Source organism: Lithobates pipiens, unplaced genomic scaffold (genome assembly GCF_037356315.1).
Source record: "Lithobates pipiens isolate NorthernLeopardFrog02 unplaced genomic scaffold, aLitPip1_a1.2 Scaffold_25, whole genome shotgun sequence".
Classification (NCBI taxonomy): domain Eukaryota; kingdom Metazoa; phylum Chordata; class Amphibia; order Anura; family Ranidae; genus Lithobates; species Lithobates pipiens.
In genome coordinates this window covers 96,016,030-96,039,799 of record NW_027507787.1, presented here as the reverse complement: position 1 = coordinate 96,039,799, position 23,770 = coordinate 96,016,030, and the positions used below count along the sequence as shown (strand labels likewise).

General features: G+C 45.2%; 21 non-coding genes across 21 annotated transcripts; all 21 read right to left on the bottom strand.

Moving 5' to 3' along the window:
* Positions 1-6,837: 6,837 nt before the first annotated feature.
* Positions 6,838-6,908, bottom strand: TRNAG-CCC (transfer RNA glycine (anticodon CCC)). Its single transcript has one exon. It is a non-coding gene; the product is annotated as a tRNA-Gly (tRNA).
* Positions 6,909-7,781: 873 nt separating this feature from the next.
* Positions 7,782-7,852, bottom strand: TRNAG-CCC (transfer RNA glycine (anticodon CCC)). The gene has a single exon. It is a non-coding gene; the product is annotated as a tRNA-Gly (tRNA).
* A 1,012-nt stretch (positions 7,853-8,864) lies between these two features.
* On the bottom strand, positions 8,865-8,935 carry TRNAG-CCC (transfer RNA glycine (anticodon CCC)). The gene has a single exon. It is a non-coding gene; the product is annotated as a tRNA-Gly (tRNA).
* A 1,017-nt stretch (positions 8,936-9,952) lies between these two features.
* TRNAG-CCC (transfer RNA glycine (anticodon CCC)) lies at positions 9,953-10,023 on the bottom strand. Its single transcript has one exon. It is a non-coding gene; the product is annotated as a tRNA-Gly (tRNA).
* Positions 10,024-11,035: 1,012 nt separating this feature from the next.
* On the bottom strand, positions 11,036-11,106 carry TRNAG-CCC (transfer RNA glycine (anticodon CCC)). The gene has a single exon. It is a non-coding gene; the product is annotated as a tRNA-Gly (tRNA).
* A 1,018-nt stretch (positions 11,107-12,124) lies between these two features.
* TRNAG-CCC (transfer RNA glycine (anticodon CCC)) lies at positions 12,125-12,195 on the bottom strand. Its single transcript has one exon. It is a non-coding gene; the product is annotated as a tRNA-Gly (tRNA).
* A 1,018-nt stretch (positions 12,196-13,213) lies between these two features.
* On the bottom strand, positions 13,214-13,284 carry TRNAG-CCC (transfer RNA glycine (anticodon CCC)). Its single transcript has one exon. It is a non-coding gene; the product is annotated as a tRNA-Gly (tRNA).
* Positions 13,285-14,302: 1,018 nt separating this feature from the next.
* Positions 14,303-14,373, bottom strand: TRNAG-CCC (transfer RNA glycine (anticodon CCC)). The gene has a single exon. It is a non-coding gene; the product is annotated as a tRNA-Gly (tRNA).
* A 437-nt stretch (positions 14,374-14,810) lies between these two features.
* On the bottom strand, positions 14,811-14,881 carry TRNAR-CCU (transfer RNA arginine (anticodon CCU)). The gene has a single exon. It is a non-coding gene; the product is annotated as a tRNA-Arg (tRNA).
* A 505-nt stretch (positions 14,882-15,386) lies between these two features.
* TRNAG-CCC (transfer RNA glycine (anticodon CCC)) lies at positions 15,387-15,457 on the bottom strand. Its single transcript has one exon. It is a non-coding gene; the product is annotated as a tRNA-Gly (tRNA).
* A 437-nt stretch (positions 15,458-15,894) lies between these two features.
* TRNAG-CCC (transfer RNA glycine (anticodon CCC)) lies at positions 15,895-15,965 on the bottom strand. The gene has a single exon. It is a non-coding gene; the product is annotated as a tRNA-Gly (tRNA).
* Positions 15,966-16,402: 437 nt separating this feature from the next.
* TRNAG-CCC (transfer RNA glycine (anticodon CCC)) lies at positions 16,403-16,473 on the bottom strand. Its single transcript has one exon. It is a non-coding gene; the product is annotated as a tRNA-Gly (tRNA).
* Positions 16,474-16,910: 437 nt separating this feature from the next.
* TRNAG-CCC (transfer RNA glycine (anticodon CCC)) lies at positions 16,911-16,981 on the bottom strand. Its single transcript has one exon. It is a non-coding gene; the product is annotated as a tRNA-Gly (tRNA).
* Positions 16,982-17,486: 505 nt separating this feature from the next.
* Positions 17,487-17,557, bottom strand: TRNAG-CCC (transfer RNA glycine (anticodon CCC)). Its single transcript has one exon. It is a non-coding gene; the product is annotated as a tRNA-Gly (tRNA).
* Positions 17,558-17,999: 442 nt separating this feature from the next.
* TRNAG-CCC (transfer RNA glycine (anticodon CCC)) lies at positions 18,000-18,070 on the bottom strand. Its single transcript has one exon. It is a non-coding gene; the product is annotated as a tRNA-Gly (tRNA).
* Positions 18,071-18,512: 442 nt separating this feature from the next.
* TRNAG-CCC (transfer RNA glycine (anticodon CCC)) lies at positions 18,513-18,583 on the bottom strand. Its single transcript has one exon. It is a non-coding gene; the product is annotated as a tRNA-Gly (tRNA).
* Positions 18,584-19,088: 505 nt separating this feature from the next.
* Positions 19,089-19,159, bottom strand: TRNAG-CCC (transfer RNA glycine (anticodon CCC)). The gene has a single exon. It is a non-coding gene; the product is annotated as a tRNA-Gly (tRNA).
* Positions 19,160-19,601: 442 nt separating this feature from the next.
* On the bottom strand, positions 19,602-19,672 carry TRNAG-CCC (transfer RNA glycine (anticodon CCC)). Its single transcript has one exon. It is a non-coding gene; the product is annotated as a tRNA-Gly (tRNA).
* A 442-nt stretch (positions 19,673-20,114) lies between these two features.
* On the bottom strand, positions 20,115-20,185 carry TRNAG-CCC (transfer RNA glycine (anticodon CCC)). Its single transcript has one exon. It is a non-coding gene; the product is annotated as a tRNA-Gly (tRNA).
* Positions 20,186-20,695: 510 nt separating this feature from the next.
* On the bottom strand, positions 20,696-20,766 carry TRNAG-CCC (transfer RNA glycine (anticodon CCC)). The gene has a single exon. It is a non-coding gene; the product is annotated as a tRNA-Gly (tRNA).
* Positions 20,767-21,208: 442 nt separating this feature from the next.
* Positions 21,209-21,279, bottom strand: TRNAG-CCC (transfer RNA glycine (anticodon CCC)). Its single transcript has one exon. It is a non-coding gene; the product is annotated as a tRNA-Gly (tRNA).
* Between the last annotated feature and the right edge of the window lie 2,491 nt (positions 21,280-23,770).

Below are 23,770 nucleotides of genomic sequence, written 5' to 3'. Positions count from 1 at the left end.
ACAATAGATATTGCAATGAAATTGAATTGACCGAAATCAAATCCAATAATATCACAAGGTATCTCTCAGGAGAGATAAAAGCCAAGCTGGTCACTGGTCAGTGGTCAGTCAACTTCTGATGTCTTGTGTACCAGCCGCTGAATATATAGGACTCAGCCGATGACATCATAGGCAGAGAGTCAGGTGACCTGTTTTTTTTTCTTGGCTCAGCCAATGAAATCACAGTGACTTGGCTCAGCCAATGAAATCACAGTGGCTTGGCTCAACCAATGAAATCACAGTGACTTGGCTCAGCCAATGAAATCACAGTGACTTGGCTCAACCAATAAAATCACAGTGACTTGGCTCAGCCAATGAAATCACAGTGACTCAGCCAATCAAATCATGTGACTTTTTTTTTTTAATAAACGGACGATTCGGGCCGGCAGTTGACGCATGCGCAGTTTGATCGGGATTTTTGCGGCATCTTCCGCGCATGCGTCAACTTCCGGGCCCATCGATATTTTTTGCGGCATCTTCCGCGCATGCGTCAACTTCCGGGCCGATCGGGATTTTTTTTTTGCGGCATCTTCCGCGCATGCGTCAACTTCCGTCCCGGAAGTTGACGCATGCGCATTGTGATCGGAATTTTTGCGGAATTCTCGCACATTCGTCAACTTCCGGGTCGAAGGGCGCCTGGTCGCCGAATATGTCATTACAGATAAAGGAAATAAATAAATCTACAGGAAAATGGCGGCTGAGGGTGACAGGAAGTTCCGGTCAGTGATGTATTTCCGGTGGAGGTGAGATCCCGGAAGTGGTATGGGAGGTGATCGGAGAGGGGTTGAGGGTAGAGATGTCTCCTCCATAGACAGTCTTCTCTGTACAATGATCGGAGGAGACCCCTGACCCGAGGATGGTTGAGTGTCACCCCACAGCCATAGACAGTGCATGGAACTGTCTGGTCTCCTAGCAACCTGGGACGCCATGAGAGAGAGAGCATGGTGATAGACTCCGCCCCCACTTCGCATTTACATCTTTACAGCGGCTCCTGAAAGGTGAGGGGGGAGGTGAGCGCTGTATGATAAGATTTTACAGCTAACAGGGTGGGGGCGTCACCCGGGGAAGGTCTGTAATGCTCAATGGCTCAAAATCTTTGCCCTCAAACACTATGGGGACACTCTACTGATCCCTCTCCACGCCACTCTGCCTGCCCCCCCTCCCTGTCACTCTGCCTGTCCCCCCTCCACGCCACTCTGCCTGTCCCCCCTCCACGCCACTCTGCCTGTCCCCCCTCCACGCCACTCTGCCTGTCCCCCCTCCACGCCACTCTGCCTGTCCCCCCTCCACGCCACTCTACCTGCCCCCCTCCACGCCACTCTGCCTGCCCCCCCTCCCTGTCACTCTGCCTGTCCCCCCTCCACGCCACTCTGCCTGCCCCCCCCTCCCTGTCACTCTGCCTGTCCCCCCTCCACGCCACTCTGCCTGTCCCCCCTCCACGCCACTCTGCCTGCCCCCCCTCCCTGTCACTCTGCCTGTCCCCCCTCCACGCCACTCTGCCTGTCCCCCCTCCACGCCACTCTGCCTGTCGCCCCTCCACGCCACTCTGCCTGTCCCCCCTCCACGCCACTCTGCCTGCCCCCCCTCCCTGTCACTCTGCCTGTCCCCCCTCCACGCCACTCTGCCTGTCCCCCCTCCACGCCACTCTGCCTGCCCCCCTCCACGCCACTCTGCCTGCCCCCCCTCCCTGTCACTCTGCCTGTCCCCCCTCCCTGTCACTCTGCCTGTCCCCCCTCCCTGTCACTCTGCCTGCCCCCCCTCCCTGTCACACTCTACCTGTCCCCCCTCCCTGTCACACTCTGCCTGTCCCCCCTCCACACCACTCTGCCTGCCCCCCCTCCACGCCACTCTGCCTGCCCCCCCTCCACGTCACTCTGCCTGTCCCCCCTCCATGCCACTCTGCCTGTCCCCACTCCACGCCACTCTGCCTGTCCCCCCTCCATGCCACTCTGCCTGTCCCCCCTCCACGCCACTCTGCCTGTCCCCCCTCCACGCCACTCTGCCTGTCCCCCCTCCACGCCACTCTGCCTGTCCCCCTCCACGCCACTCTGCCTGTCCCCCCTCCACGCCACTCTGCCTGTCCCCCCTCCACGCCACTCTGCCTGTCCCCCCTCCCTGTCACTCTGCCTGTCCCCCCTCCCTGTCACTCTGCCTGTCCCCCCCTCCCTGTCACACTCTGCCTGTCCCCCCCTCCCTGTCACACTCTGCCTGTCCCCCCTCCCTGTCACACTCTGCCTGTCCCCCCTCCCTGCCACACTCTGCCTGTCCCCCCTCCCTGCCACACTCTGCCTGTCCCCCCTCCCTGCCACACTCTGCCTGTCCCCCCTCCCTGCCACACTCTGCCTGTCCCCCCTCCCTGCCACACTCTGCCTGTCTACCCTCCCTGTCACACTCTGCCTGTCCCCCCTCCCTGTCACACTCTGCCTGTCCCCCCTCCCTGTCACACTCTGCCTGTCCCCCCTCCCTGCCACACTCTGCCTGTCCCCCCTCCCTGCCACACTCTGCCTGTCCCCCCTCCCTGCCACACTCTGCCTGTCCCCCCTCCCTGCCACACTCTGCCTGTCCCCCCTCCCTGCCACACTCTGCCTGTCTACCCTCCCTGTCACACTCTGCCTGTCCCCCCTCCCTGTCACACTCTGCCTGTCCCCCCTCCACGCCACACACTGCCTGTCCCCCCTCCCTGTCACACTCTGCCTGTCCCCCCTCCCTGTCACACTCTGCCTGTCCCCCCTCCCTGTCACACTCTGCCTGTCCCCCTCCCTGTCACACTCTGCCTGTCCCCCCTCCCTGTCACACTCTGCCTGTCCCCCCTCCACACCACTCTGCCTGCCCCCCCTCCACGCCACTCTGCCTGCCCCCCCTCCACGTCACTCTGCCTGTCCCCCCTCCATGCCACTCTGCCTGTCCCCACTCCACGCCACTCTGCCTGTCCCCCCTCCATGCCACTCTGCCTGTCCCCCCTCCACGCCACTCTGCCTGTCCCCCCTCCACGCCACTCTGCCTGTCCCCCCTCCACGCCACTCTGCCTGTCCCCCTCCACGCCACTCTGCCTGTCCCCCCTCCACGCCACTCTGCCTGTCCCCCCTCCACGCCACTCTGCCTGTCCCCCCTCCCTGTCACTCTGCCTGTCCCCCCTCCCTGTCACACTCTGTCTGTCCCCCCCTCCCTGTCACACTCTGCCTGTCCCCCCTCCCTGTCACACTCTGCCTGTCCCCCCTCCCTGCCACACTCTGCCTGTCCCCCCTCCCTGCCACACTCTGCCTGTCCCCCCTCCCTGCCACACTCTGCCTGTCCCCCCTCCCTGCCACACTCTGCCTGTCCCCCCTCCCTGCCACACTCTGCCTGTCTACCCTCCCTGTCACACTCTGCCGGTCCCCCCTCCCTGTCACACTCTGCCTGTCCCCCCTCCACGCCACACACTGCCTGTCCCCCCTCCCTGTCACACTCTGCCTGTCCCCCCTCCCTGTCACACTCTGCCTGTCCCCCCTCCCTGTCACACTCTGCCTGTCCCCCTCCCTGTCACACTCTGCCTGTCCCCCCTCCCTGTCACTCTCTGCCCCTCTCCATGCCACTCTGCCTGCCCCCTCTCCACGCCACTCTGCCTGCCCCCTCTCCACGCCACTCTGCCTGCCCCCTCTCCACGCCACTCTGCCTGCCCCCCCCTCCCTGTCACACTCTGCCTGCCCCCCCCCTCCCTGTCACACTCTGCCTGTCCCCCCTCCCTGTCACACTCTGCCTGTCCCCCCTCCCTGTCACACTCTGCCTGTCCCCCCTCCCTTTCACACTCTGCCTGTCCCCCCTCCCTGTCACACTCTGCCTGTCCCCCTCTCCATGCCACTCTGCCTGCCCCCCCCCCCTCCCTGTTACACTCTGCCTGTCCCCTCTCCACGCCACTCTGCCTGCCCCCTCTCCATGCCACTCTGCCTGTCCCCCCCCCTCCCTGTCACACTCTGCCTGTCCCCTCTCCACGCCACTCTGCCTGTCCCCCCCCCCCTCCCTGTCACACTCTGCCTGCCCCTCTCCACCCTGTCACTCTGCTAGCTATATATATATATAATCATACACCCATGTGTGTTGGCTTTGATTTGGGGTGTCTGAACCGCTTCACAAGCATTAGACCACAAGTGTAAACGGAGTCATAAAGCACTCTGAAGAGTGATCCATAGCGGAAGGTATTTGACAGGTGGTGTAGAAGAGTTATGTTGCCTCCTCATCACCTGTTTTAAATCCCTAAAACCCCCTAAAAACCCCTAAAATCCCCTGCCATTGTGCTGTAGCCATGTGCATTGCACACAGTTATAGCGCAGCCCCATTCAGGTGAATGGGTTGAGTTAAGCAAGCGCAGGGCCGTGCACCACTAAAATGTTGGGGTTTGGCTTGAAGAAAAGGTGGCAACCCTATCCATAGACCGTCACCTCGTACAATCTTCTCTGTACGATGATCGGAGAAGATCTCTGACCCGAGGATGGGTGAGTGTCACCCCACAGGGGGCGGGGCCATGTATGCGTCACCCCACAGGGGGCGGGGCCATGTATGCGTCACCCCACATGTCCTAAATATGGGATTTCTATGTCTGAACATGTCCTTCCTCCAAGATGATGTGGGGGGGGGGATTTTAGATCGGGGGTATTATGGGGGGATTTTTACTGTTTCTACTGCTCATGGGGCTGCCTGGAATTTGACGCATGCGCAGTTTGATCTGTATTTTTTTTTCTTTTTTATGGCTTCTATTGAGTTTTGTTTTGTCAGTTATAGCAAGAGAAACAATTCTCCTGTGTTTGTCGCCATTCCATGTGCAGACGGAAGATTAAGGCTCGGATTCCACTAGTGCGACTTATCATGTGACCTGGGACTGCAAGGATGGAGGGATTCCTCCACCGTTATCCCTCCGTCCTTCCCTCTCTATTATCCCTCCGTCCATCCCCCACCGTTATCCCTCCGTCCTTCCCCCACCGTTATCCCTCCGTCCTTCCTCCACCGTTATCCCTCCGTCCTTCCCCCACCGTTATCCCTCCGTCCTTCCTCCACCGTTATCCCTCCGTCCTTCCCTCTCTATTATCCCTCCGTCCTTCCTCCACCGTTATCCTCCGTCCTTCCCTCTCTATTATCCCTCCGTCCTCCCCCCACCGTTATCCCTCCGTCCTTCCTCCTCCATTATCCCTCCGTCCTTCCTCCTCCATTATCCCTCCGTCCTTCCCCCACCGTTATCCCTCCGTCCTTCCCCCACCGTTATCCCTCCGTCCTTCCTCCACCGTTATCCCTCCATCCCTCCTCCTCTGTTATCCCTCCGTCCTTCCTCCACAATTATCCCTCCGTCCTTCCTCCACCGTTATCCCTCCGTCCTTCCCCCACCGTTATCCCTCCGTCCTTCCTCCACCGTTATCCCTCCGTCCTTCCTCCTCCATTATCCCTCCATCCTTCCTCCACCGTTATCCCTCCGTCCTTCCTCCACCGTTATCCCTCCATCCCTCCTCCTCTGTTATCCCTCCGTCCTTCCTCCACCGTTATCCCTCCTTCCTTCCCCCACTAATATCCCTCCTTCCTTCCTCCACCGTTATCCCTCCTTCCTTCCCCCTCCATTATCCATCCATCCATCCTTCCTCCACCGTTATCCCTCCGTCCTTCCTCCACCGTTATCCCTCCGTCCTTCCTCCACCGTTATCCCTCCGTCATCCCTCCATCCTTCCCCCACCGTTATCCCTCCGTCCTTCCCCCTCCATTATCCCTCCGTCCTTCCTCCACCGTTATCCCTCCGTCCTTCCTCCACCGTTATCCCTCCGTCCTTCCTCCACCGTTATCCCTCCGTCTTTCCTCCACCGTTATCCCTCCGTCCTTCCTCCTCCATTATCCCTCCATCCTTCCTCCACCGTTATCCCTCCGTCCTTCATCCACCGTTATCCCTCCATCCTTCCTCCTCCGTTATCCCTCGGTCCTTCCTCCACCGTTATCTCTCCGTCCTTCCTCCTCCGTTATCCCTCCGTCCTTCCCCCACCGTTATCCCTCCGTTCTTCCTCAACCGTTATCCCTCCATCCCTCCTCCTCTGTTATCCCTCCGTCCTTCCTCCACCGTTATCCCTCCTTCCTTCCCCCACCGTTATCCCTCCTTCCTTCCCCCACCATTATCCCTCCATCCTTCCCCCTCCATTATCCCTCCGGCCTTCCTCCACCGTTATCCCTCCGTCCTTCCTCCACCGTTATCCCTCCGTCCTTCCTCCACCGTTATCCCTCCGTCCTTCCTCCACCGTTATCCCTCCGTCCTTCCTCCTCCATTATCCCTCCATCCTTCCTCCACCGTTATTTGCTCTCATGTTAATCTGCCTTCTTGAAATCTCAATACACAGACCTTTCGCTACAGGGTTGCATCTATGTGCCAGCCATGAATCAAACCAATGTCATGAGAATGGGAATCTTGCATGATACCCCTAATTATATGCAATTTGTGATGAAAACACAGGAAAGTGTCTCTTTTCAATGCTGCAAACCATGAACAGACGCATGTTTTTTTGCAAACCAGCTAGCATGTTCCTGGACTTAATTTCAAGGTTTCACAAATGAAACTTCCTGGACTTAATTAATAATTAATAATCAAGTTCCTGGACTTAATTTCAAGGTTTCACAAATGAACACTTTCTGGAGAGAATATTTGTAAATTGGATATCTGTTTTTTTGCAAACCAGCTAGCGTGTTCCTGGACTTAATTTCAAGGTTTCACAAATGAACAATTCACAATTTGTGATTGCTTTTGAAAAGCTCTTCAAGTTTTGTGATTCAAGTAAGCTATGTTTAAAATAGCATTTTTGCACCAGCCGGGACTTGAACCCGGGTCACAAGAATGGGAATCTTGCATGATACCCCTACACTACTGGTGCCCTATGTGCTCTAATGTTAATCTGCCTTCTTGAAATCTCAATATACAGACCTTTCGCTACAGGGTTGCATCTATGTGCCAGCCATGAATCAAACCAATGTCACGAGAATGGGAATCTTGCATGATACCCCTAATTATATGCAATTTGTGATGAAAACACAGGAAAGTGTCTATTTTCAATGCTGCAAACCATGAACAGACGCATGTTTTTTTGCAAACCAGCTAGCATGTTCCTGGACTTAATATCAAGGTTTCACAAATGAACACTTTCTGGAGAGAATATTTGTAAATTGGATATCTTGCAGTTTATCTACTTAGCTGTTCTCTGGGTATCATTTTGAAATGGACATCATAACCAAGCACAAGCAATGCTTTTTAGCATTGCTTTTGAAAAGTTCTTCAAGTTTTGTGATTCAAGTAAGCTATGTTTAAAATAGCATTTTTGCACCAGCCGGGACTTGAACCTGGGTCACAAGAATGGGAATCTTGCATGATACCCCTAATTATATGCAATTTGTGATGAAAACACAGGAAAGTGTCTCTTTTCAATGCTGCAAACCATGAACAGACGCATGTTTTTTTGCAAACCAGCTAGCATGTTCCTGGACTTAATTTCAAGGTTTCACAAATGAAACTTCCTGGACTTAATTAATAATTAATAATCATGTTCCTGGACTTAATTTCAAGGTTTCACAAATGAACACTTTCTGGAGAGAATATTTGTAAATTGGATATCTGTTTTTTTGCAAACCAGCTAGCGTGTTCCTGGATTAATTTCAAGGTTTCACAAATGAACAATTCACAATTTGTGATTGCTTTTGAAAAGCTCTTCAAGTTTTGTGATTCAAGTAAGCTATGTTTAAAATAGCATTTTTGCACCAGCCGGGACTTGAACCCGGGTCACAAGAATGGGAATCTTGCATGATACCCCTACACTACTGGTGCCCTATTTGCTCTCATGTTAATCTGACTTCTTGAAATCTCAATACACAGACCTTTCGCTACAGGGTTGCATCTATGTGCCAGCCATGAATCAAACCAATGTCATGAGAATGGGAATCTTGCATGATACCCCTAATTATATGCAATTTGTGATGAAAACACAGGAAAGTGTCTCTTTTCAATGCTGCAAACCATGAACAGACGCATGTTTTTTTGCAAACCAGCTAGCATGTTCCTGGACTTAATTTCAAGGTTTCACAAATGAACACTTTCTGGAGAGAATATTTGTAAATTGGATATCTGTTTTTTTGAAAACCAGCTAGCGTGTTCCTGGACTTAATTTCAAGGTTTCACAAATGAACAATTCACAATTTGTGATTGCTTTTGAAAAGCTCTTCAAGCTTTGTGATTCAAGTAAGCTATGTTTAAAATAGCATTTTTGCACCAGCCGGGACTTGAACCCGGGTCACAAGAATGGGAATCTTGCTGATACCCCTACACTACTGGCGCCCTATTTGCTCTCTTGTTAATTTGCCTTCTTGAAATCTCAATACACAGACCTTTCGCTACAGGGTTGCATCTATGTGCCAGCCATGAATCAAACCAATGTCATGAGAATGGGAATCTTGCATGATACCCCTAATTATATGCAATTTGTGATGAAAACACAGGAAAGTGTCTCTTTTCAATGCTGCAAACCATGAACAGACGCATGTTTTTTTGCAAACCAGCTAGCATGTTCCTGGACTTAATTTCAAGGTTTCACAAATGAAACTTCCTGGACTTAATTAATAATTAATAATCATGTTCCTGGACTTAATTTCAAGGTTTCACAAATGAACACTTTCTGGAGAGAATATTTGTAAATTGGATATCTGTTTTTTTGCAAACCAGCTAGCGTGTTCCTGGACTTAATTTCAAGGTTTCACAATTGAACAATTCACAATTTGTGATTGCTTTTGAAAAGCTCTTCAAGTTTTGTGATTCAAGTAAGCTATGTTTAAAATAGCATTTTTGCACCAGCCGGGACTTGAACCCGGGTCACAAGAATGGGAATCTTGCATGATACCCCTACACTACTGGTGCCCTATTCGCTTTCATGTTAATCTGCCTTCTTGAAATCTCAATATACAGACCTTTCGCTACAGGGTTGCATGTATGTGCCAGCCATGAATCAAACCAAGGTCACGAGAATGGGAATCTTGCATGATACCCCTAATTATATGCAATTTGTGATGAAAACACAGGAAAGTGTCTCTTTTCAATGCTGCAAACCATGAACAGACGCATGTTTTTTTGCAAACCAGCTAGCATGTTCCTGGACTTAATTTCAAGGTTTCACAAATGAACACTTTCTGGAGAGAATATTTGTAAATTGGATATCTTGCAGTTTATCTACTCAGCTGTTCTCTGGGTATCATTTTGAAATGGACATCATAACCAAGCACAAGCAATGCTTTTTAGCATTGCTTTTGAAAAGTTCTTCAAGTTTTGTGATTCAAGTAAGCTATGTTTAAAATAGCATTTTTGCACCAGCTGGGACTTGAACCTGGGTCACTAGAATGGGAATCTTGCATGATAACCCTACACTACTGGTGCCCTATTTGCTCTCATGTTAATCTGCCTTCTTGAAATCTCAATACACAGACCTTTCGCTACAGGGTTGCATCTATGTGCCAGCCATGAATCAAACCAATGTCATGAGAATGGGAATCTTGCATGATACCCCTAATTATATGCAATTTGTGATGAAAACACAGGAAAGTGTCTCTTTTCAATGCTGCAAACCATGAACAGACGCATGTTTTTTTGCAAACCAGCTAGCATGTTCCTGGACTTAATTTCAAGGTTTCACAAATGAAACTTCCTGGACTTAATTAATAATTAATAATCATGTTCCTGGACTTAATTTCAAGGTTTCACAAATGAACACTTTCTGGAGAGAATATTTGTAAATTGGATATCTGTTTTTTTGCAAACCAGCTAGCGTGTTCCTGGATTAATTTCAAGGTTTCACAAATGAACAATTCACAATTTGTGATTGCTTTTGAAAAGCTCTTCAAGTTTTGTGATTCAAGTAAGCTATGTTTAAAATAGCATTTTTGCACCAGCCGGGACTTGAACCCGGGTCACAAGAATGGGAATCTTGCATGATACCCCTACACTACTGGTGCCCTATTTGCTCTCATGTTAATCTGACTTCTTGAAATCTCAATACACAGACCTTTCGCTACAGGGTTGCATCTATGTGCCAGCCATGAATCAAACCAATGTCATGAGAATGGGAATCTTGCATGATACCCCTAATTATATGCAATTTGTGATGAAAACACAGGAAAGTGTCTCTTTTCAATGCTGCAAACCATGAACAGACGCATGTTTTTTTGCAAACCAGCTAGCATGTTCCTGGACTTAATTTCAAGGTTTCACAAATGAACACTTTCTGGAGAGAATATTTGTAAATTGGATATCTGTTTTTTTGAAAACCAGCTAGCGTGTTCCTGGACTTAATTTCAAGGTTTCACAAATGAACAATTCACAATTTGTGATTGCTTTTGAAAAGCTCTTCAAGCTTTGTGATTCAAGTAAGCTATGTTTAAAATAGCATTTTTGCACCAGCCGGGACTTGAACCCGGGTCACAAGAATGGGAATTTTGCTGATACCCCTACACTACTGGCGCCCTATTTGCTCTCTTGTTAATTTGCCTTCTTGAAATCTCAATACACAGACCTTTCGCTACAGGGTTGCATCTATGTGCCAGCCATGAATCAAACCAATGTCATGAGAATGGGAATCTTGCATGATACCCCTAATTATATGCAATTTGTGATGAAAACACAGGAAAGTGTCTCTTTTCAATGCTGCAAACCATGAACAGACGCATGTTTTTTTGCAAACCAGCTAGCATGTTCCTGGACTTAATTTCAAGGTTTCACAAATGAAACTTCCTGGACTTAATTAATAATTAATAATCATGTTCCTGGACTTAATTTCAAGGTTTCACAAATGAACACTTTCTGGAGAGAATATTTGTAAATTGGATATCTGTTTTTTTGCAAACCAGCTAGCGTGTTCCTGGACTTAATTTCAAGGTTTCACAATTGAACAATTCACAATTTGTGATTGCTTTTGAAAAGCTCTTCAAGTTTTGTGATTCAAGTAAGCTATGTTTAAAATAGCATTTTTGCACCAGCCGGGACTTGAACCCGGGTCACAAGAATGGGAATCTTGCATGATACCCCTACACTACTGGTGCCCTATTTGCTTTCATGTTAATCTGCCTTCTTGAAATCTCAATATACAGACCTTTCGCTACAGGGTTGCATGTATGTGCCAGCCATGAATCAAACCAAGGTCACGAGAATGGGAATCTTGCATGATACCCCTAATTATATGCAATTTGTGATGAAAACACAGGAAAGTGTCTCTTTTCAATGCTGCAAACCATGAACAGACGCATGTTTTTTTGCAAACCAGCTAGCATGTTCCTGGACTTAATTTCAAGGTTTCACAAATGAACACTTTCTGGAGAGAATATTTGTAAATTGGATATCTTGCAGTTTATCTACTCAGCTGTTCTCTGGGTATCATTTTGAAATGGACATCATAACCAAGCACAAGCAATGCTTTTTAGCATTGCTTTTGAAAAGTTCTTCAAGTTTTGTGATTCAAGTAAGCTATGTTTAAAATAGCATTTTTGCACCAGCTGGGACTTGAACCTGGGTCACTAGAATGGGAATCTTGCATGATAACCCTACACTACTGGTGCCCTATTTGCTCTCATGTTAATCTGCCTTCTTGAAATCTCAATACACAGACCTTTCGCTACAGGGTTGCATCTATGTGCCAGCCATGAATCAAACCAATGTCATGAGAATGGGAATCTTGCATGATACCCCTAATTATATGCAATTTGTGATGAAAACACAGGAAAGTGTCTCTTTTCAATGCTGCAAACCATGAACAGACGCATGTTTTTTTGCAAACCAGCTAGCATGTTCCTGGACTTAATTTCAAGGTTTCACAAATGAAACTTCCTGGACTTAATTAATAATTAATAATCATGTTCCTGGACTTAATTTCAAGGTTTCACAAATGAACACTTTCTGGAGAGAATATTTGTAAATTGGATATCTGTTTTTTTGCAAACCAGCTAGCGTGTTCCTGGACTTAATTTCAAGGTTTCACAATTGAACAATTCACAATTTGTGATTGCTTTTGAAAAGCTCTTCAAGTTTTGTGATTCAAGTAAGCTATGTTTAAAATAGCATTTTTGCACCAGCCGGGACTTGAACCCGGGTCACAAGAATGGGAATCTTGCATGATACCCCTACACTACTGGTGCCCTATTTGCTTTCATGTTAATCTGCCTTCTTGAAATCTCAATATACAGACCTTTCGCTACAGGGTTGCATGTATGTGCCAGCCATGAATCAAACCAAGGTCACGAGAATGGGAATCTTGCATGATACCCCTAATTATATGCAATTTGTGATGAAAACACAGGAAAGTGTCTCTTTTCAATGCTGCAAACCATGAACAGACGCATGTTTTTTTGCAAACCAGCTAGCATGTTCCTGGACTTAATTTCAAGGTTTCACAAATGAACACTTTCTGGAGAGAATATTTGTAAATTGGATATCTTGCAGTTTATCTACTCAGCTGTTCTCTGGGTATCATTTTGAAATGGACATCATAACCAAGCACAAGCAATGCTTTTTAGCATTGCTTTTGAAAAGTTCTTCAAGTTTTGTGATTCAAGTAAGCTATGTTTAAAATAGCATTTTTGCACCAGCTGGGACTTGAACCTGGGTCACTAGAATGGGAATCTTGCATGATAACCCTACACTACTGGTGCCCTATTTGCTCTCATGTTAATCTGCCTTCTTGAAATCTCAATACACAGACCTTTCGCTACAGGGTTGCATCTATGTGCCAGCCATGAATCAAACCAATGTCATGAGAATGGGAATCTTGCATGATACCCCTAATTATATGCAATTTGTGATGAAAACACAGGAAAGTGTCTCTTTTCAATGCTGCAAACCATGAACAGACGCATGTTTTTTTGCAAACCAGCTAGCATGTTCCTGGACTTAATTTCAAGGTTTCACAAATGAAACTTCCTGGACTTAATTAATAATTAATAATCATGTTCCTGGACTTAATTTCAAGGTTTCACAAATGAACACTTTCTGGAGAGAATATTTGTAAATTGGATATCTGTTTTTTTGCAAACCAGCTAGCGTGTTCCTGGACTTAATTTCAAGGTTTCACAATTGAACAATTCACAATTTGTGATTGCTTTTGAAAAGCTCTTCAAGTTTTGTGATTCAAGTAAGCTATGTTTAAAATAGCATTTTTGCACCAGCCGGGACTTGAACCCGGGTCACAAGAATGGGAATCTTGCATGATACCCCTACACTACTGGTGCCCTATTTGCTTTCATGTTAATCTGCCTTCTTGAAATCTCAATATACAGACCTTTCGCTACAGGGTTGCATGTATGTGCCAGCCATGAATCAAACCAAGGTCACGAGAATGGGAATCTTGCATGATACCCCTAATTATATGCAATTTGTGATGAAAACACAGGAAAGTGTCTCTTTTCAATGCTGCAAACCATGAACAGACGCATGTTTTTTTGCAAACCAGCTAGCATGTTCCTGGACTTAATTTCAAGGTTTCACAAATGAACACTTTCTGGAGAGAATATTTGTAAATTGGATATCTTGCAGTTTATCTACTCAGCTGTTCTCTGGGTATCATTTTGAAATGGACATCATAACCAAGCACAAGCAATGCTTTTTAGCATTGCTTTTGAAAAGTTCTTCAAGTTTTGTGATTCAAGTAAGCTATGTTTAAAATAGCATTTTTGCACCAGCTGGGACTTGAACCTGGGTCACTAGAATGGGAATCTTGCATGATAACCCTACACTACTGGTGCCCTATTTGCTCTCATGTTAAACTGCCTTCTTGAAATCTCAATACACAGACCTTTCGCTACAGGGTTGCATCTATGTGCCAGCCATGAATCAAACCAATGTCATGAGAATGGGAATCTTGCATGATACCCCTAATTATATGCAATTTGTGATGAAAACACAGGAAAGTGTCTCTTTTCAATGCTGCAAACCATGAACAGACGCATGTTTTTTTGCAAACCAGCTAGCATGTTCCTGGACTTAATTTCAAGGTTTCACAAATGAAACTTCCTGGACTTAATTAATAATTAATAATCATGTTCCTGGACTTAATTTCAAGGTTTCACAAATGAACACTTTCTGGAGAGAATATTTGTAAATTGGATATCTGTTTTTTTGCAAACCAGCTAGCGTGTTCCTGGACTTAATTTCAAGGTTTCACAAATGAACAATTCACAATTTGTGATTGCTTTTGAAAAGCTCTTCAAGTTTTGTGATTCAAGTAAGCTATGTTTAAAATAGCATTTTTGCACCAGCCGGGACTTGAACACGGGTCACAAGAATGGGAATCTTGCATGATACCCCTACACTACTGGTGCACTATTTGCTTTCATGTTAATTTGCCTTCTTGAAATCTCAATACACAGACCTTTCGCTACAGGGTTGCATCTATGTGCCAGCCATGAATCAAACCAATGTCATGAGAATGGGAATCTTGCATGATACCCCTAATTATATGCAATTTGTGATGAAAACACAGGAAAGTGTCTCTTTTCAATGCTGCAAACCATGAACAGACGCATGTTTTTTTGCAAACCAGCTAGCATGTTCCTGGACTTAATTTCAAGGTTTCACAAATGAACACTTTCTGGAGAGAATATTTGTAAATTGGATATCTGTTTTTTTGCAAACCAGCTAGCGTGTTCCTGGACTTAATTTCAAGGTTTCACAAATGAACAATTCACAATTTGTGATTGCTTTTGAAAAGCTCTTCAAGTTTTGTGATTCAAGTAAGCTATGTTTAAAATAGCATTTTTGCACCAGCCGGGACTTGAACACGGGTCACAAGAATAGGAATCTTGCATGATACCCCTACACTACTGGTGCCCTATTTGCTTTCATGTTAATCTGCCTTCTTGAAATCTCAATACACAGACCTTTCGCTACAGGGTTGCATCTATGTGCCAGCCATGAATCAAACCAATGTCATGAGAATGGGAATCTTGCATGATACCCCAAATTATATGCAATTTGTGATGAAAACACAGAAAAGTGTCTCTTTTCAATGCTGCAAACCATGAACAGACGCATGTTTTTTTGCAAACCAGCTAGCATGTTCCTGGACTTAATTTCAAGGTTTCACAAATGAAACTTCCTGGACTTAATTAATAATTAATAATCATGTTCCTGGACTTAATTTCAAGGTTTCACAAATGAACACTTTCTGGAGAGAATATTTGTAAATTGGATATCTGTTTTTTTGCAAACCAGCTAGCGTGTTCCTGGACTTAATTTCAAGGTTTCACAAATGAACAATTCACAATTTGTGATTGCTTTTGAAAAGCTCTTCAAGTTTTCTGATTCAAGTAAGCTATGTTTAAAATAGCATTTTTGCACCAGCCGGGACTTGAACCCGGGTCACAAGAAAGGGAATCTTGCATGATACCCCTACACTACTGGTGCCCTATTTGCTTTCATGTTAATCTGCCTTCTTGAAATCTCAATATACAGACCTTTCGCTACAGGGTTGCATGTATGTGCCAGCCATGAATCAAACCAAGGTCACGAGAATGGGAATCTTGCATGATACCCCTAATTATATGCAATTTGTGATGAAAACACAGGAAAGTGTCTCTTTTCAATGCTGCAAACCATGAACAGACGCATGTTTTTTTGCAAACCAGCTAGCATGTTCCTGGACTTAATTTCAAGGTTTCACAAATGAACACTTTCTGGAGAGAATATTTGTAAATTGGATATCTGTTTTTTTGAAAACCAGCTAGCGTGTTCCTGGACTTAATTTCAAGGTTTCACAAATGAACAATTCACAATTTGTGATTGCTTTTGAAAAGCTCTTCAAGCTTTGTGATTCAAGTAAGCTATGTTTAAAATAGCATTTTTGCACCAGCCGGGACTTGAACCCGGGTCACAAGAATGGGAATCTTGCATGATACTCCTACACTACTGGTGCCCTATTTGCTCTCATGTTTTTTTGCCTTCTTGAAATCTCAATACACAGACCTTTCGCTACAGGGTTGCATCTATGTGCCAGCCATGAATCAAACCAATGTCATGAGAATGGGAATCTTGCATGATACCCCTAATTATATGCAATTTGTGATGAAAACACAGGAAAGTGTTTCTTTTCAATGCTGCAAACCATGAACAGACGCATGTTTTTTTGCAAACCAGCTAGCATGTTCCTGGACTTAATTTCAAGGTTTCACAAATGAACACTTTCTGGAGAGAATATTTGTAAATTGGATATCTGTTTTTTTGAAAACCAGCTAGCGTGTTCCTGGACTTAATTTCAAGGTTTCACAAATGAACAATTCACAATTTGTGATTGCTTTTGAAAAGCTCTTCAAGCTTTTTGATTCAAGTAAGCTATGTTTAAAATAGCATTTTTGCACCAGCCGGGACTTGAACCCGGGTCACAAGAATGGGAATCTTGCATGATACCCCTACACTACTGGCGCCCTATTTGCTCTCTTGTTAATTTGCCTTCTTGAAATCTCAATACACAGACCTTTCGCTACAGGGTTGCATCTATGTGCCAGCCATGAATCAAACCAATGTCATGAGAATGGGAATCTTGCATGATACCCCTAATTATATGCAATTTGTGATGAAAACACAGGAAAGTGTCTCTTTTCAATGCTGCAAACCATGAACAGACGCATGTTTTTTTGCAAACCAGCTAGCATGTTCCTGGACTTAATTTCAAGGTTTCACAAATGAACACTTTCTGGAGAGAATATTTGTAAATTGGATATCTGTTTTTTTGAAAACCAGCTAGCGTGTTCCTGGACTTAATTTCAAGGTTTCACAAATGAACAATTCACAATTTGTGATTGCTTTTGAAAAGCTCTTCAAGCTTTGTGATTCAAGTAAGCTATGTTTAAAATAGCATTTTTGCACCAGCCGGGACTTGAACCCGGGTCACAAGAATGGGAATCTTGCATGATACCCCTACACTACTGGCGCCCTATTTGCTCTCTTGTTAATTTGCCTTCTTGAAATCTCAATACACAGACCTTTCGCTACAGGGTTGCATCTATGTGCCAGCCATGAATCAAACCAATGTCATGAGAATGGGAATCTTGCATGATACCCCTAATTATATGCAATTTGTGATGAAAACACAGGAAAGTGTCTCTTTTCAATGCTGCAAACCATGAACAGACGCATGTTTTTTTGCAAACCAGCTAGCATGTCCTTGGACTTAATTTCAAGGTTTCACAAATGAAACTTCCTGGACTTAATTAATAATTAATAATCATGTTCCTGGACTTAATTTCAAGGTTTCACAAATGAACACTTTCTGGAGAGAATATTTGTAAATTGGATATCTGTTTTTTTGCAAACCAGCTAGCGTGTTCCTGGACTTAATTTCAAGGTTTCACAATTGAACAATTCACAATTTGTGATTGCTTTTGAAAAGCTCTTCAAGTTTTGTGATTCAAGTAAGCTATGTTTAAAATAGCATTTTTGCACCAGCCGGGACTTGAACCCGGGTCACAAGAATGGGAATCTTGCATGATACCCCTACACTACTGGTGCCCTATTTGCTTTCATGTTAATCTGCCTTCTTGAAATCTCAATATACAGACCTTTCGCTACAGGGTTACATCTATGTGCCAGCCATGAATCAAACCAAGGTCACGAGAATGGGAATCTTGCATGATACCCCTAATTAAATGCAATTTGTTATGAAAACACAGGAAAGTGTCTATTTTCAATGCTGCAAACCATGAACAGATGCATGTTTTTTTGCAAACCAGCTAGCATGTTCCTGGACTTAATTTCAAGGTTTCACAAATGAACACTTTCTGGAGAGAATATTTGTAAATTGGATATCTTGCAGTTTATCTACTCAGCTGTTCTCTGGGTATCATTTTGAAATGGACATCATAACCAAGCACAAGCAATGCTTTTTAGCATTGCTTTTGAAAAGTTCTTCAAGTTTTGTGATTCAAGTTAGCTATGTTTAAAACAGCATTTTTGCACCAGCCGGGATTCGAATCCAGGTCACAAGAATGGGAATCTTGCATGATACCACTACACTACTGGTGCCCTATGTGCTCTAATGTTGATCTGCCTTCTTGAAATCTCAATATACAGACCTTTCGCTACAGGGTTGGATCTATGTGCCAGCCAGGAATAAAACCAAGGTCACGAGAATGGGAATCTTGCATGATACCCCTAATTAAATGCAATTTGTTATGAAAACACAGGAAAGTGTCTATTTTCAATGCTGCAAACCATGAACAGATGCATGGGTTTTTGCAAACAAGCTAGCATGTTGCTGGACTTAATTTCAAGGTTTCACAAATGAACACTTTCTGAAGAGAATAGTTGTAAATTGGATATCTTGCAGTTTATCTACTCAGCTGTTCTCTGGGTATCATTTTGAAATGGACATCATAACCAAGCACAAGCAATGCTTTTTAGCATTGCTTTTGAAAAGCTCTTCAAGTTTTGTGATTCAAGTAAGCTATGTTTAAAATAGCATTTTTGCACCAGCCGGGACTTGAACCCAGGTCACAAGAATGGGAATCTTGCATGATACCCCTACACTACTGGTGCCCTATGGGCTCTAATGTTAATCTGCCTTCTTGAAATCTCAATATACAGACCTTTCGCTACAGGGTTGCATCTATGTGCCAGCCATGAATCAAACCAAGGTCACGAGAATGGGAATCTTGCATGATACCCCTAATTAAATGCAATTTGTTATGAAAACACAGGAAAGTGTCTATTTTCAATGCTGCAAACCATGAACAGACGCATGTTTTGTGGCAAACCAGCTAGCATGTTCCTGGACTTAATATCAAGGTTTCACAAATGAAACTTCCTGGACTTAATTAATAATTAATAATCATGTTCCTGGACTTAATTTCAAGGTTTCACAAATGAACACTTTCTGGAGAGAATATTTGTAAATTGGATATCTGTTTTTTTGCAAACCAGCTAGCATGTTCCTGGACTTAATTTCAAGGTTTCACAAATGAACAATTCATAATTTGTGATTGCTTTTGAAAAGCTCTTCAAGTTTTGTGATTCAAGTAAGCTATGTTTAAAATAGCATTTTTGCACCAGCCGGGACTTGAACCCGGGTCACAAGAATGGGAATCTTGCATGATACCCCTACACTACTGGTGCCCTATTTGCTCGCATGTTAATCTGCCTTCTTGAAATCTCAGTATACAGACTGTTCGCTACAGGGTTGGATCTATGTGCCAGCGAGGAATAAAACCAAGGTCACGAGAATGGGAAACTTGCATGATACCCCTAATTAAATGCAATTTGTTATGAAAACACAGGAATGTGTCTATTTTCAATGCTGCAAACCATGAACAGACGCATGTTTTTTTGCAATCCAGCTAGCATGTTCCTGGACTTAATTTCAAGGTTTCACAAATGAACAGTTTCTGGAGAGAATATTTGTAAATTGGATATCTTGCAGTTTAACTACTCAGCTGTTCTCTGGGTATCATTTTGAAATGGACATCATAACCAAGCACAAGCAATGCTTTTTAGCATTGCTTTTGAAAAGCTCTTCAAGTTTTGTGATTCAAGTAAGCTATGTTTAAAACAGCATTTTTGCACCAGCCGGGATTCGAATCCAGGTCACAAGAATGGGAATCTTGCATGATACCCCTACACTACTGGTGCCCTATGCGCTCTCATGTTAATCTGCCTTCTTGAAATCTCAATATACAGACCTTTCGCTACAGGGTTGCATCTATGTGCCAGCCATGAATCAAACCAATGTTATGAGAATGGGAATCTTGCATGATACCCCTAATTATATGCAATTTGTGATGAAAACACAGGAAAGTGTCTCTTTTCAATGCTGCAAACCATGAACAGACGCATGTTTTTTTGCAAACTAGCTAGCATGTTCCTGGACTTAATTTCAAGGTTTCACAAATGAACACTTTCTGGAGAGAATATTTGTAAATTGGATATCTTGCAGTTTATCTACTCAGCTGTTCTCTGGGTATCATTTTGAAATGGACATCATAACCAAGCACAAGCAATGCTTTTTAGCATTGCTTTTGAAAAGCTCTTCAAGTTTTGTGATTCAAGTAAGCTATGATTAAAATAGCATTTTTGCACCAGCCGGGACTTGAACCCAGGTCACAAGAATGGGAATCTTGCATGATACCCCTACACTACTGGTGCCCTATTTGCTCTCATGTTAATCTGCCTTCTTGAAATCTCAATACACAGACCTTTCGCTACAGGGTTGCATCTATGTGCCAGCCATGAATCAAAAAAATGTCATGAGAATGGGAATCTTGCATGATACCCCTAATTATATGCAATTTGTGATGAAAACACAGGAAAGTGTCTCTTTTCAATGCTGCAAACCATGAACAGACGCATGTTTTTTTGCAAACCAGCTAGCATGTTCCTGGACTTAATTTCAAGGTTTCACAAATGAAACTTCCTGGACTTAATTAATAATTAATAATCATGTTCCTGGACTTAATTTCAAGGTTTCACAAATGAACACTTTCTGGAGAGAATATTTGTAAATTGGATATCTTGCAGTTTATCTACTCAGCTGTTCTCTGGGTATCATTTTGAAATGGACATCATAACCAAGCACAAGCAATGGTTTTTAGCATTGCTTTTGAAAAGTTCTTCAAGTTTTGTGATTCAAGTAAGCTATGTTTAAAATAGCATTTTTGCACCAGCCGGGACTTGAACCCGGGTCACAAGAATGGGAATCTTGCATGATACCCCTACCCTACTGGTGCCTTTTGTGCACTCATGTTAATCTGCGTTCTTGAAATCTCAATACACAGACTTTTCGCTACAGGGTTGGATCTATGTGCCAGCCAGGAATAAAACCAAGGTCACGAGAATGGGAAACTTGCATGATACCCCTAATTAAATGCAATTTGTTATGAAAACACAGGAATGTGTCTATTTTCAATGCTGCAAACCATGTCCAGCAGCATGGGTTTTTGCAAACAAGCTAGCATGTTGCTGGTCTTAATTTCAAGGTTTCACAAATGAACACTTTCTGAAGAGAATAGTTGTAAATTGGATATCTTGCAGTTTATCTACTCAGCTGTTCTCTGGGTATCATTTTGAAATGGACATCATAACCAAGCACAAGCAGTGCTTTTTAGCATTGCTTTTGAAAAGCTCTTCAAGTTTTGTGATTCAAGTAAGCTATGTTTAAAATAGCATTTTTGCACCAGCCGGGACTTGAACCCGGGTCACAAGAATGGGAATCTTGCATGATACCCCTACACTACTGGTGCCCTATGTGCTCTAATGTTAATCTGCCTTCTTGAAATCTCAATATACAGACCTTTCGCTACAGGGTTGCATCTATGTGCCAGCCATGAATCAAACCAAGGTCACGAGAATGGGAATCTTGCATGATACCCCTAATTAAATGCAATTTGTTATGAAAACACAGGAAAGTGTCTATTTTCAATGCTGCAAACCATGAACAGACGCATGTTTTTTTGCAAACCAGCTAGCATGTTCCTGGACTTAATATCAAGGTTTCACAAATGAACACTTTCTGGAGAGAATATTTGTAAATTGGATATCTTGCAGTTTATCTACTCAGCTGTTCTCTGGGTATCATTTTGAAATGGACATCATAACCAAGCACAAGCAATGCTTTTTAGCATTGCTTTTGAAAAGCTCTTCAAGTTTTCTGATTCAAGTAAGCTATGTTTAAAATAGCATTTTTGCACCAGCCGGGACTTCAACCGGGGTCACAAGAATGGGAATCTTGCATGATACCCCTACACTACTGGTGCTGGAGGGATAATGGGGGGAAGGATGGGGGGAAGGATGGGGGGAAGGATGGGGGGAAGGATGGAGGGATAATGGGGGGAAGGATGGAGGGATAATGGGGGGAAGGATGGAGGGATAATGGAGGAGGAAGGATGGAGGGATAATGGAGGAGGAAGGATGGAGGGATAACGGAGGAGGAATGACGGAGGGATAATGGAGGGGGAAGGATGGAGGGATAATGGAGGAGGAATGACGGAGGGATAACGGAGGAGGAAGGATGGAGGAGGAATGACGGAGGGATAATGGAGGAGGAAGGATGGAGGGATAATGGAGGAGGAAGGATTGAGGGATAATGGAGGAGGAATGACGGAGGGATAATGGAGGAGGAATGACAGAGGGATAACGGGGGAGGAAGGATTGAGGGATAACGGAGGAGAAAGGATGGAGGGATAATGGAGGGGGAAGGATTGAGGGATAATGGAGGAGCAATGACGGAGGGATAATGGAGGAGGAAGTATGGAGGGATAACGGTGGAGGAAGGATGGAGGGATAATGGAGGGGGAAGGATGGAGGGATAATGGAGGGGGAAGGATGGAAGGATAATGGAGTTGGAAGGATGGAGGGATAAAGGAGAGGGAAGGATGGAGGGATAATGGAGGGGGAAGGATGGAGGGATAATGGAGGGGGAAGGATGAAGGGGGAAGGATGGATAGAAAACGGAGGAGCAATGACGGAGGGATAACGGAGGAGGAATGACGGAGGGATAATGGAGGGGGAAGGATGGAGAGATAACGGAGGAGGAAGGATGGAGGGATAACGGAGGAGGAATGACGGAGGGATAATGGAGAGGGAAGGATGGAGGGATTAAGGGTGTTGGAAGGATGGAGGGATAATGGAGGGGGAAGGATGGAGGGATAATGGAGGGGGAAGGATGAAGGGGGAAGGATGGATAGAAAACGGAGGAGCAATGACGGAGGGATAACGGAGGAGGAATGATGGAGGGATAATGGAAGGGGAAGGATGGAGGGATAACGGAGGAGGAAGGATGGAGGGATAATGGAGGAGGAATGACGGAGGGATAATGGAGAGGGAAGGATGGAGGGATAATGGAGTTGGAAGGATGGAGGGATAATGGAGGGGGAAGGATGGAGGGATAATGGAGGAGGAAGGATGGAGGGATAATGGAAGGGGAAGGATGGAGGGATAATGGAGGGGGAAGGACGGAGGGCTAATGGAGGAGGAATGACGGAGGGATAATGGAGGGGGAAGGATGGAGGGATAATGGAGGAGGAATGACGGAGGGATAACGGAGGAGGAAGGATGGAGGAGGAATGACAGAGGGATAATGGAGGAGGAAGGATGGAGGGATAATGGAAGGGGAAGGATGGAGGGATAATGGAGGAGGAAAGATGGAGGGATACCGGAGGAGGAAGGACGGAGGAGGAATGATGGAGGGATAATGGAGGAGGAAGGATGGAGGGATAATGGAGGGGGAAGGATGGAGGGATAATGGAGGAGGAAAGATGGAGGGATACCGGAGGAGGAAGGACGGAGGAGGAATGACGGAGGGATAACGGAGGAGGAATGATGGAGGGATAATGGAAGGGGAAGGATGGAGGGATAACGGAGGAGGAAGGATGGAGGGATAATGGAGGAGGAATGACGGAGGGATAATGGAGAGGGAAGGATGGAGGGATAATGGAGTTGGAAGGATGGAGGGATAATGGAGGGGGAAGGATGAAGGGATAACGGAGAGGGAAGGACGGAGGGATATTGGAGGAGGAAGGATGGAGGGATAATGGAGGAGGAAAGATGGAGGGATAATGGAGGAGGAAGGATGGAGGGATAATGGAAGGGGAAGGATGGAGGGATAACGGAGGAGGAAGGATGGAGGAGGAATGACGGAGGGATAATGGAGAGGGAAGGATGGAGGGATAATGGAGGGGGAAGGATGGAGGGATAATGGAGGAGTAAGGATGGAGGGATAATGGAGAGGAAAGG